This window comes from Nannospalax galili, unplaced genomic scaffold (assembly GCF_000622305.1).
Source record: "Nannospalax galili isolate Female #2095 unplaced genomic scaffold, S.galili_v1.0 scaffold482, whole genome shotgun sequence".
Lineage (NCBI taxonomy): Eukaryota > Metazoa > Chordata > Mammalia > Rodentia > Spalacidae > Nannospalax > Nannospalax galili.
Genome location: NW_008347521.1, coordinates 1 through 11,759, shown reverse-complemented (window position 1 = coordinate 11,759; position 11,759 = coordinate 1).

The window sequence follows — 11,759 nt, the reverse complement described above, 5'->3', positions numbered from 1 at the left end:
TTTTCCATCACTTTCAGGCTCTGTTCTTGCTGTCATCTTGTCCTGGTGCACCAGTGAGAGGACTCTGTGCTACGTTCCCTCTTTGCTTAATTGCTGCTGTGGGTTTTGTTTGAATCCCTTCAGGCCTGTGGGCTATCTGAGGTCTTCTGTCTTGCCTTCTAAGTTCATTATTTCTCCCATACATTGGCAATATGCTGCAAATACGATTGTTGAGCATTAGGTTTCAGTTACTGGGTTTTTAGTTTTAGTTTAGCTTCTCTCACATGTGCTATGAAGCTTTGTGTTACGAAGACTTTAGATAGTTATTTTCAGCATTGTCGTTCACTTCTAGAAGCATGAACCTTAGCGTAATTAATGGCTGAAGTCCTTGCAGGTCAATTCCTTCTCTCCTGTTTGGTGCCTCTTGTTCCCTTGATTCTTACCTTTGCTTGTGGAATTGGTCATTGTCCTGAAATCATTTGTGCAGAGACTCTGAAGCCTAGTTTGAATGTCTCTTCCTCCAGAGAGGATTTATTTATTTTTCAGGAAGCTGAGGACAAGACCATCCAAGATCCCCTAACACTAAATGCATGGCTTAAAGGTTTTTCACCCGACCTCGGTATACCAGGACACAAAGCCCAAGGGTGGCTGTCCAATGACTCCTTGAAGAGTTTTTGTCCCTTTTTCCTTCTGCTTTGCTCAGTGCCAAGATGGACTTTCCTGCAGTTCCCTGAGTTTGAGGGCAGGAGAGGCAGATCCAGGCCTGGATAATCCTCAGTTTCTCTATCTTTTAATTTAGGGAGGGTATCCTCTAATACTCTCCATTTTCTATGGACTCCGGGTCTATCCCTGATAAATGCAGTGTCGTAGACAGACGCCCTTGGGGGTTTGGCATGTACTAGTCTTCACTACTTTGGGAGCAGGCTTTATTCAGCTGCCCACCTAGAATTCCTGTATTTTCAAACATTTGATTATTTTAAGGTCACTCTATTTAAACATATTTCATCAGTAATTTTGGCTGTTTTCAGTGAGAATGTTGATCTGGGTAGCCTAATTTGCTATTGCCAGAAACCAGAGCCTCTGAGGGAATTCACAACTGAGTCATCATTAGTTTACTTTTACTTTAAGACAATAATGATAGTAAGTTATTCTGATTTAGAAGGGAGGGAGGAAGTCAAGCCTGAATTGGCAAGGGGCTGCATAATGGAGTAGCACGCACCAATGGTACTTTTTAAAAAATTTTTGTTTTATTTGTTATTTTTATTTTATGTGTATGAGTATATCGCCTGCATGTATGTGAGTGTACCCATGTCATGCAATGCTGTGGAGGTCAGAAGAGGGTGCCGGATTCCCCTGGAACTGGAGTTAAGGATGGTTCGTAGCTGCCATGTGGGTGCTGGGAATCGACATACATTTTTTAAAGGTGAATGATGTGGCAAGATAACATTTTGACATATGAGGCAGGAATTGTCCCTTTGTTTCTTTAGATGTTTGTTTCTGCCAGCATCTCTCAGCCTTGACTCTCCAACAGCTTTTGTTTGGTCATTAGTCTAAAGTCCCTCTGCCCTTCTTCCCACCAGTGCTTTCTTCCACCATGCTAAGAACATAGGGAAGGCAGACAGCAATCACAGAGCTCTCACCTCAGAGCATTCTCCCAGTTAAGAGCCGTGGATAAGAAGCGTCAACTTTGGTTTTCAGATCTGAGGAGAAGGCAGAGGCTCCAAAATTTAGACAGATCTTAATTTTTCTTTTTTAAAAACTTATTATCATGTATATGTTTGTGTGTGTGTGTGTGTGTGTGTGTGTGTGTGTGTGCATGTGGGGTGTGTGTGAATACGGCATGATGTGCATGTAGAAGTCAGAGGACAAGGTTGTGGAGTTGGTTCTACCTTCCACTTTTCTGTGGTTTCCATGGATTGAATTCAGGTTGCTAAGCCTTTACCTGCTGAGCCATCAGGCAGGCCACATCTTTCAACCATCAAGACTAAAACAAAGGTGACTCTCCATGGAGCTTTTTTATGTTTCCTGTTTCATTGTCTACCATTTCCAGTTTTAATTATGCCAAAAAGCTTGTCTGGTCAGCAAAATCCAGAGATTCACCGGTGAAACTGATGAGTTTCTTAGCCTAGAACTATGTTGAACTGTCTCATATATTTAAATTTACATAAATTCAGCTATTTTAGCTTAAAAATAAAAATAAATTCTATTTGCTGTGGGGTGTTCAGACCCAATTAATACATTTATAATGTAACCCCTGCATCCAAGGCCCTGGAACATCATGGAAGATGGGGCAGAGAGATTGGAAAAGCCAGAGGATCAGAACACCTGCTGCTAGATAGGGTCTTCTAGACATGCCAGGGAAGCTGCACCCACAAAAGCTCAACAATATGGTTTCCTAAACAAAACCTGCATAATGACAGCAATTGATGTGCCAGCGTCGATGGGTAAAATTTCACAAGGTCCCACCTCTAGATGTAGAGCTCCAGGCAATCAATGGTTTCTAAGAGGGAGAATCAGTTTCCTCCAGGGACAAGCTCCATGATAGGTTATCCGATCCCAAGCAGTAAAAAAACACATGTACATAGGAGCAACAGTAAATGGACTCAGTAGGTTTTATAGTGTGTGTGTATGTGTGTGTGTGAACAGGGAAGGGTATCACCTACCTTAGGAGAATGAGGAAGGCTTCATAAAGAGGATATTTAAGAAAGTGAGCTAGAGAAGACAGAGATTACAGTCATTGACCATGCATTGCAGAGTTTGGTGGTTTTCATTCAACAACTCTGAATACTATCATTAAAAATTATTTATTATTATTATTTGTATGTCTATGTGTGTACATGATGTTGGGGATGTCATGTGTAAGGTCATATGACAGCTTTGTGGAATTGATTCTCTCCTTCCACCTTTATATGGGTTCTTCAGATTGAACTCTCGTCTCCAGGCTTACAAAGCAAGCTCCTTTACCCCCGAGCCACCTCACCCACTTCTCATTTTGTAGATGAGAAATCTAGTAATCACAAAGGTTACACAGCTTTCTCAAAACCACAGTATGTGCTAGAGCTGAGCCACAAACCCAGATGGGTGTTGTAAGGTTACAATCTTATCTGTTATAATGACAATGCTAAGCTAAGGAGGTTTCTAAACCATTCCATAAATGAACTTTCAGTGAATATCAATTCCCTGCTCTTTTTTCTGTATTGTATTAGCGCTGAGTTCATCAGCTAATGTTAAAAATGGGCTAAAAAGAAGGCTAAGACAGGGTTCAGAGAGAGAGACAGAGAGAGAGACACAGACAGAGACAGAGACTATGTGTGTGTTATGTGCATGTGGAGATCAGCAGTCAATGTCCAGTGTCTTGTTTTGTTTGTTTGTTTGTTTTGAGACAAGGTCTCCCTGAGCTGCCTGGAATTTGCTATGTAGACCACAGAGATCTGCCTGCCTCTGCCTCCTAAGTGCTGGGACTAAAGTCCTGCACTATGACACCTGGAAAATATTTTATTATTTTTACTTTATTTTATGTGTATGAGTCCATTGCCTGCATGTATGTAAGTGTACCCATATCATGCAGTGCCCCTGGAGGTCAGAAGAGGGTGTCAGATCTCTGGAACTGAGTTACAGGTGGCTGTTATCCACCATGTGGATGCTGGGAATCGAACCGGGCTCCTGCGCAAGAGCATCCAGTGCTCTTAACCATTGAGCCAATTCCCCTCCCTGCCCCCAGTATCTTATACTATCATTCTTCACCTTAATTTTTGAGACAGGGTCTTTCACTGAATCTGGACTTCACAGATTTGGCAAGGCTAGCTGGCTAGCGAGCCCCAGGAATTTTGTCTCCACCTGCCAAAGCAGTAGGATTACAGGTGTGGGTCAACCCGCCTAGCTTTTTATGTAGGTTCTGGGAATCTGAACTCAGGTCCTCATGCTTACACAGCTAGTGCTTTACTGACTAAGCCCCAGCCCCTAGATTAGGGATTCTTAAACGTTTTCTACTTGTAATCCCTTTCCACATGAAAAATATTTATGAAACATTAGGTATACAGGCATATAAAATAGGAATGCAAATCAAACATTGTTGATGTTAATCAGAAACATTTATTCTTTAAATTTTTGTTTATTTTATGTGTGGGCAACCTATTTTTAAATAATTTTTATAATACATATGATTCTACCATTTATTAAAGATAGAAGTAAATTTGCATACTAATGAGATAGATGTGATGATTTTTGAATAAAATCTTGATAAAAATCTTGGCTGATTTTTTTATATTTCAGAATGTAGAACATCTTCAGTGTTTTCAGAGTTGATGGAGCTTTTGATTAGGTAAATGTCAATGCTGAGAATGCTCTTTGCATAAATACTTGGTATAAAATGGCATGGCAGAAATATGCTTAGGGCCATTTCAGACATTTTTAGAAATTCTGTCCTAATCCTAAGCCAAAATTCATTGAATGGCTTTTTAAGAAACTCAAGTCAGAAATGCAAACAGCAATTTTAAAAATTTGTTCTAATTCCAGTCCAAAGATGTAATTTATGGCTGAAGAATGATGGTAAGATAGTAAACGTGTTTGGTTCCTGTCGTTAAACCATTGTTTCTATAAGAATAAAAACATTGTATATACAATAAAAAAAAATCACAATTCACAGTGGAGTCTCGATCTGGACCGAGGTGTTTGAGACAGTATTCTTTGGCATTGTGTGGCATGGAGGCATGTAATGCACATGTGTGTTCAGAACCAAGCTTGCAGTGAAGTCATAAGAGGCAGTACAAGTGAGCACTACTAGATTCTTTATTTTGAAATAATTCCTGGTTGTTGTGTGTTCAGAAACCTTTTACTGTTACCAAATTCTTCACGACACCCACATACATTTGCATTATCCATTAAGATCCACAACCCACAGTTTAAGAAGCTGGAGGTAGAGAGTGGCATTGAGATGCTGAAGAGGAGAGACTGATGCTAATCATTGGGGTCTGGTCACTGATAAGAAACCACAGTGCCAGGTCTGTGCCAGTGTTTTTTAGCCAGTCTTCTATTGCTGAGACGTTGGAAATAAATTCTTTGCTGAGGACCCAAACCTATTCATGGTAACCATGACTATAAACATTTATTGATCAACTACTGAAGAAGCACTGGCTTTTCTTAGAGGGAGAGGAAGAGGGGGAGAAGTGCACACGCACACACACACACACACACACACACCACACACACACACACACGAATAAATATACCTGTATGACATTATATATTGCAATTTGGACATCACGATGGGGCAGTGCAGTGTGTCACTGAACTAGTTTCCCAGCACATTTTTCCTCCTTTGGAGAGTTCTCCATCCCCCTAGGGCCCCAGCTGAGTGTTGCTTGGTGGCCTCAGTATGATATGTTGGGGGTAATTTACAGTGTATCCAGGGAAGTTCTTAGAGATGTGGGATGTGATTGTCTGTGCTGAGAGGCTGCTCAGCTGGTGAAAATTTGCAGTGGAGTTACAGCACAGAGAACAGGGTGTACAGTGGTACCTGTGGATGATCCAGGAGTGCTGACACTGGTCTCCAGAGAATGCGGTGGAGCAAACAGACCCCATAGCAGGAACCCAGCTATTCCTATCCCCCAGCCGACACATTGAATGAATGCTTTTAAACATAAGCTTTCCAGGGTCTGTGTCTATTTTCAATTAAAAGTCCTTCCTCACTCCTCAATAACCTGCCTACATAAAAAGAGATGCTGCAGTGCTCTGGGCAGTGGCTTTGAAACCTGAAGGAAAGCACCAAAGGTCACATTGACTGTAACGATGGTGACAACAGGTCGGGACAGCAAGTCGGCATGCCAAATTGCACCTGGTATGGTTATCATTTGTGGAAACAATGCTTTTTTCTCTCCAGATAAATGAGCAGCAGGAAACAGAATCAATCATCAAACCAGGTCTGACCTTGGCTCTTGCAGCTCAGTTGGTTTCCTGGCTCGTTTCTTATTTTATCTAAAGCCAGGTCAGATTATCTAGGTGGAATGCTCATAAAAACCAAAGCCTTGGTGTGAACATTTTCTTTAAGGTCAGGGTAATTTATAGTCTGCCCAGAGAAGCTCTTAGAGATGTGGAATGTGACTGTAATCCACAATGCACTCTCACTGCCCATCCCTCCTCTGAGAAATTGATTCTGGCATGCTTCCTTCAGGTGGAAAGTGACTCTGTCAGCAATTGCTGTTTCTTTTTATGCATTGGGGTGCCCCCACCAAAGCATTAAAGCCTCTTTAATGTTCCTTTAGGAGAGGTTAAATGCAGTTATCACCAGCATTTGGAGTTTCATATCTGCCTTGTATTTCTACTTGTGCTCTGTGGGCAACAGGCAATCACTTTGTGTCAGGTGACCCTGAAGGGAAATGCTGATAAACAAGACTAAGTGCCAGACTGTGGATGGCATCTTGTCTTCCTTTTGTCCCTACCTGTACTGGTCTCCTTTGTACTTTTGGAACAGAAAACACTAATGCTGTCATCAAACTCTTTGAAGCCTTGTAGCTTGACTCCAGACAAGCCCAGAGGACACACTGTCTTCAGTCAATCAATTGAAGATGGGAACAGGAGAGTCAGCTCACCTTTGTATGTGGTCCCTGGAGCTCCAGTAACTTTCAGGGTAGAGCTCTCTCTCTCTCTCTCTCTCTCTCTCTCTCCCCTCCTCCCTCCCTCCCTTCTTCCCCCCTCTGTTTCTTTCTGTCCCATCCCTATAGTCTAATCTTATTATGTACCCTATATAGGCCTTAAACTCCTAATCCTCCTGCCTTATCCCTCCAAGTGCTGGGATTGCAGGTGTACACCGTCATGGCCAGCCCAAGTAGTATCTCTTCGTGGTATTCATAGTGATGGATTCCTAATTTAACTTGCTTAAATCCTGCCCTGTTTATTGAGTAGTGCAGCTTTCATCAATTCTCAGGTATCAAGTAGATGGTGATTTTCTTTAAATTAGTTCATTTTCATATATGGAAGCACATCGAGTCTGCCTTTAAACATGAAATGGCCTCTGGTGATTGGGTTTAGGCTGCATAGGAGGAGCTCTGGTTAGCAGATGTGGATTATGAATGTATAGGGTAGGTGCTCGCTCTTTTTTTCCATGCTTTTTCCTCTCAGTGTTTCTTTGCAGTGATAAATGGCCATGAGACACAGATATGACAGTGTTGTGTGAATGGAAGCTGAGTGGTGGGGTTTCTGAGGGAACCTTCAGTTACTTGGGAAAGAAGACAGGTATAGCTGGCTTCATTTCTTATGCCTTCTTCTTAAGTTGAGGAACTTTGTCATCTCTAATAACCTCAGCCGTTGCAAGACAAAATGCCAAAAATACCTAACTCATTGATCGCTACAAGATAATACACTTGAGATGAGGGGATCATTGAAAGTACATTAACCTTCCTTTTTTCTCCATGTGTTTTTGCATTTTATCCCTTATGCTACAATCTCCCACTCCATCCCCTCACTCATGGGCAACTATTCTCTGATTACTATCTGGAAGGATGAGATGTATTGAAGAAACCAGATACATAATGAGTCTGTTGCATTTACTGACTAGGAAAAAGTAAGGAAAGAAAGGACTCGGGACAGGCACCAGGAACAGCTAATAATTCAGGGTATTCAAGAATTTGTAAAACCAGTACTTGATTAACTTATGGGAATATGAAGTAGATATATTTTCCCTATTCCTCTCTGTTCCTAAGTGTAACAGACCAGCCAGGAACCTAAGACCCAAATAATGACCCAGTGGTCAGTTTCTTTTTTTCACTGTGTGTCCCAGCCTTGGACCTGAAGAAGTCAGCAACCTGGAAACACGAATGAGCACAGACAAAACCAGCCCGAACAAAGACCTGTTCTCACTAACCAATAGATCGTGAAAAGGGCAGTCTGTCAAGAGAGGAAACTTTTAGATGATGATTGATTGACTCCAGAGAAGCAGTACAGAAACATGCTGGTCATGCCAGCAACGACCAAGCAATGAACCAGGACTGTTTCCTTCACCAAACCGTGATAAAATGTCCTAATCTTCCTGTTGAGATGGCATCAGAAGCAAGTAGAGCTTTGGGACTTCATGCCCACTGGATAAGAAAGGAGACCCACTCCTCCACAGAGTCAGTGGAGATAGTGCGAAGCCTGGGATTCCACCCTAGACATGGAATTCTCTCCCAATCCATTGAGATAATATCCAAGAAGGCCTGGCAACAAGATGACCTTCTTTTCCATCTCCATGGTACCAGAAGAGTCAACATAGTGGTACAGCCCTGCCTATCCCAGTCAGGCAGGTATTGGTGGCACCCTAGTGATAAGTTTAAGTCTGTCTTCACCTAGCAGTAACAAGAAACCCTTCCATCCTGCCCTTAGGTGTTAATGGAGGCTGAATGGTGAACCTCGACTTCCACATGTACCTCTTCACAGTGAGATGCCCTTCTGCCCAGTGCTTGACACTGAAGCAGTGTGAGAGGAAGTCAGCCAGAACAAAATGCTCAAATAAGAATATATAATCAGCAGATTACCCAAAACATCCAGTTTTCAATAGAAAATCATCATCATGACAGGAACTAGGAAGGTGTAAAACTAAATGAAAAAATCAATAGATGTCAACACCAAGATGTGAGAAACTTAGAGCTGTATGGCAGAATTTCAAATCAACCATCATAAAAGTGACTCAACGGGTAATTATGAGCATGCTTGAAGCATAAATAAAGAGTTTCAGGAAAATTAAAAACCATATCAGCAAAGAAATAAAAGATATAAAGAACCAAATAAAAATTTTACAACTTAAAAATTCCACAACTGAAATAAAAAACTTCAGTGAGTAGGGGAAAAAATAAGTGAGCTGCTGGATAGAACATTAGATATGACTCAATCTCAGTAATATAGAGAAAATGGACAGAAAACAAAATGAATAGAACTTCAAGAAACTCTGGGATTTACAACGAGATCTAGTATTTATGTATTTAGAGTCCTGGAAGGAGAAGAGAAAGAAAACATGACTGAAAAGAAAACCAGTTAAATAACAACTGGGAATTCCACTAAATTTGGCAAAATGCAGAAGAAATCTACAGATTCAAGAGGCTGAGGGAAATACAGACAAGACAAATGCAATGAAATTTGTATCAAGACGATACCACGGTCAAACTTCTGAAGACTAAGGACAAAGAAAAAGATCTTGAAAACATCAAGGAGAAGTGATATTTCACTTACAGAGGAAAAACAGTTTAAACGACAGCAGATTTCTATCAGAACCCAGGGCACAGGAAGGAAACCACACATTTTCAAGAACTGAAAGAATATACTGTCAACATGGAATCCTATATCCAGAAAAAAATAACCTTCGGTGTTGAAGGAAACACCTGACACTATAAGATAAAGAAATCTAAGAATATTTGTCACCAGAAGAACTGCTATTTAAAAAGGTTAAAAGAACGTCCAATCCCCTAAGCCCCAGTGGGAAGTCACTGCTATTGCTTTGTTAGGTGGAAATGATACACCTGCTAAAGCACCGAACAAACGTTTGTGCTAACCTCCATAGGTTAAGTTATTACAGCAGTCTCTGTTTAGATGTCCCTGCTTCTTTTTGTGTGTGTTTTTATAGTAGATGGAATCCCACTGAAACTGGCCAACAGCCCATGGAAAACAGATGATGCAGAGACCCAAAGTTCAGAGCCTTGCCACAAAGGGAGGAAGATCACCCCCCACCTACCACCCCCTCCAAGGCTCAGGGACTTTTGCAGAAGAGGTTGGCAGAAAGAATGGAAGAGTCAGAGGTAGGGGTGGAGTGTTAACTGGAAGTATCCTTCCACCGCTATGCCGACAAGCTATAGTCACACCTCCTCCCCATGCTCATCAAGGAGCTGAGGGGGGAGTCAGTTACCCCTCTCACCCAATCATTCGACCTTAGCTGCATGTGGGGGTAAGGGTAAAGGATATAAGCCAAGAAGAACAAGAGGCACCTCTCTCATCATTTTGTGCAGCTGTTGGAAGGTCGCAGGATCTGTATTTAAGTGTGGACTTTACAATTCATCCATAAATGTGGGGCACCCACTCTTCTGTAAATAAACCCCTGCCCAACACTCTGTTAAAATAATAATAATAATAATACATAAAGTACTTTAAAAAAAACTAAGTGACACACTAAGAAATTAAAAGAATGCAGTAAGGAAAAAAATGAGTATGTTCAGTAAATTTTCTTTCTTTTAAGTTTTAAAAAGCTTTTTTGAAATTTAAAGCAAAGAAAATCAATCATTTGAAATAATTCCAAATAGTATTTTGAAGAAATATTTAAGACAAATATATCATAAATTAAAGAGAAGTAAAATGTGCAAAGGAGAATATTTCACACATGCTGGACAGCTTCAGTTGTCAGCTTGACACACCAGGGTGGAGGGAACTTCAACTGAGGAACTTCCTCCATTGGATTGGCCTATGGCCATGTTTGTAAGGCATTTTCTTGATTGTTGAGTGATGTGGGAGGGACCAGCCTATTGTGGGCAGTGCCATCCCTGGGCAGTTGGGCCTGTGTTGTATAAGAAAGCAGGCTGAGCAGGGGCCAGGGAAGGAAACCAATAAGCAGTGTTCCTCCATGGTCTGTGTTCGGCTCCTCTCTCCAGTTTCCTGCCCTATCTTCCCTCAGTAATGAACCATGACCCGGGAGATACAAGATAAAATTAACTCTTCTTTCTCCAAGTTAGTTTTGATCAGTGATTTTATCACAGCAATGGAAAGTAACGAAGACAACACGAGCTGGTAAAATAGTAACATCGGTAGACTGTGATAAGTAATGTATAAATAACATAATACTAAAAGCAACAACTAAAAAGTCATAGAGAACACATAGCCAAAACACCAATAAGTCAAAATGGAATTTGAAAGATAGGCTGAGTGACCCACAGTATCGCAGGAAAAGGAAATCAGAGGTGTGGAAAAAGGTCAACGAAATGTTAAACTGTAGACTTTAAGCCTTAATGTATGACATTAAATGATAATGGTTTAAATATACTAATTAGAAGACAAAGATAGGCAGAATGGATTAAAAACTGTGACCCAACTATGCTGTCTACAAGAAATTCACTGTAATTAACTAGGCAGGCTGAAAGGGAAAGGATGCAGACATCCGTTAAAGCAGAAGTGGCCAAATATTTCAGATAAAAAGCTTCAGAACAAAGAAAATTTCTAGAAACAGAGACAGTATAAATAATAGGATCAACTACCAGGAGGTTACAGCAATTCTATATGGATGTGTACTGAAAAACGGAGCTGCAAAATATGTGACACAAAGCCTGGCAGGAGTAAATGGAGAGTTAAACAAATCTAAAATTATATATGAAAACTTCAACACCCCGTCTCAACAACTGACACAATAACTAGATGGAAAACCAGCAAGGACACCGAAGAGCACAATGAAATTAAGAACAGTGTCAGCAGAGGGGCTCTAATCATAACGTACAGAACAACTGACCAAATGTCATCAGAACTGGCACTGTTTCTAAACACCCATAAAATATGTACCAAGATAGACCAAATGTTGGGCTGGAAAATAAAATTCGAAGAGTCTGAAGTAATGCAGTGTGTTTCTCAACCACAACAGACTCAAGCTAGAAACAATTAACTGGAAGGTAACAGGAAACCTGTACATGCTTGACAACTCAACAGTGCACATCAAAGTAATTAGTAAGTCACAGAGGAAGTCTCAAGAGAAATAAAAAAGTTCATTGACTTCAATATCAAAGAAAACGCACACACCAAAATCTGTGCCAAACAGCAATAGTGCTGAAAGGTAAATGTGT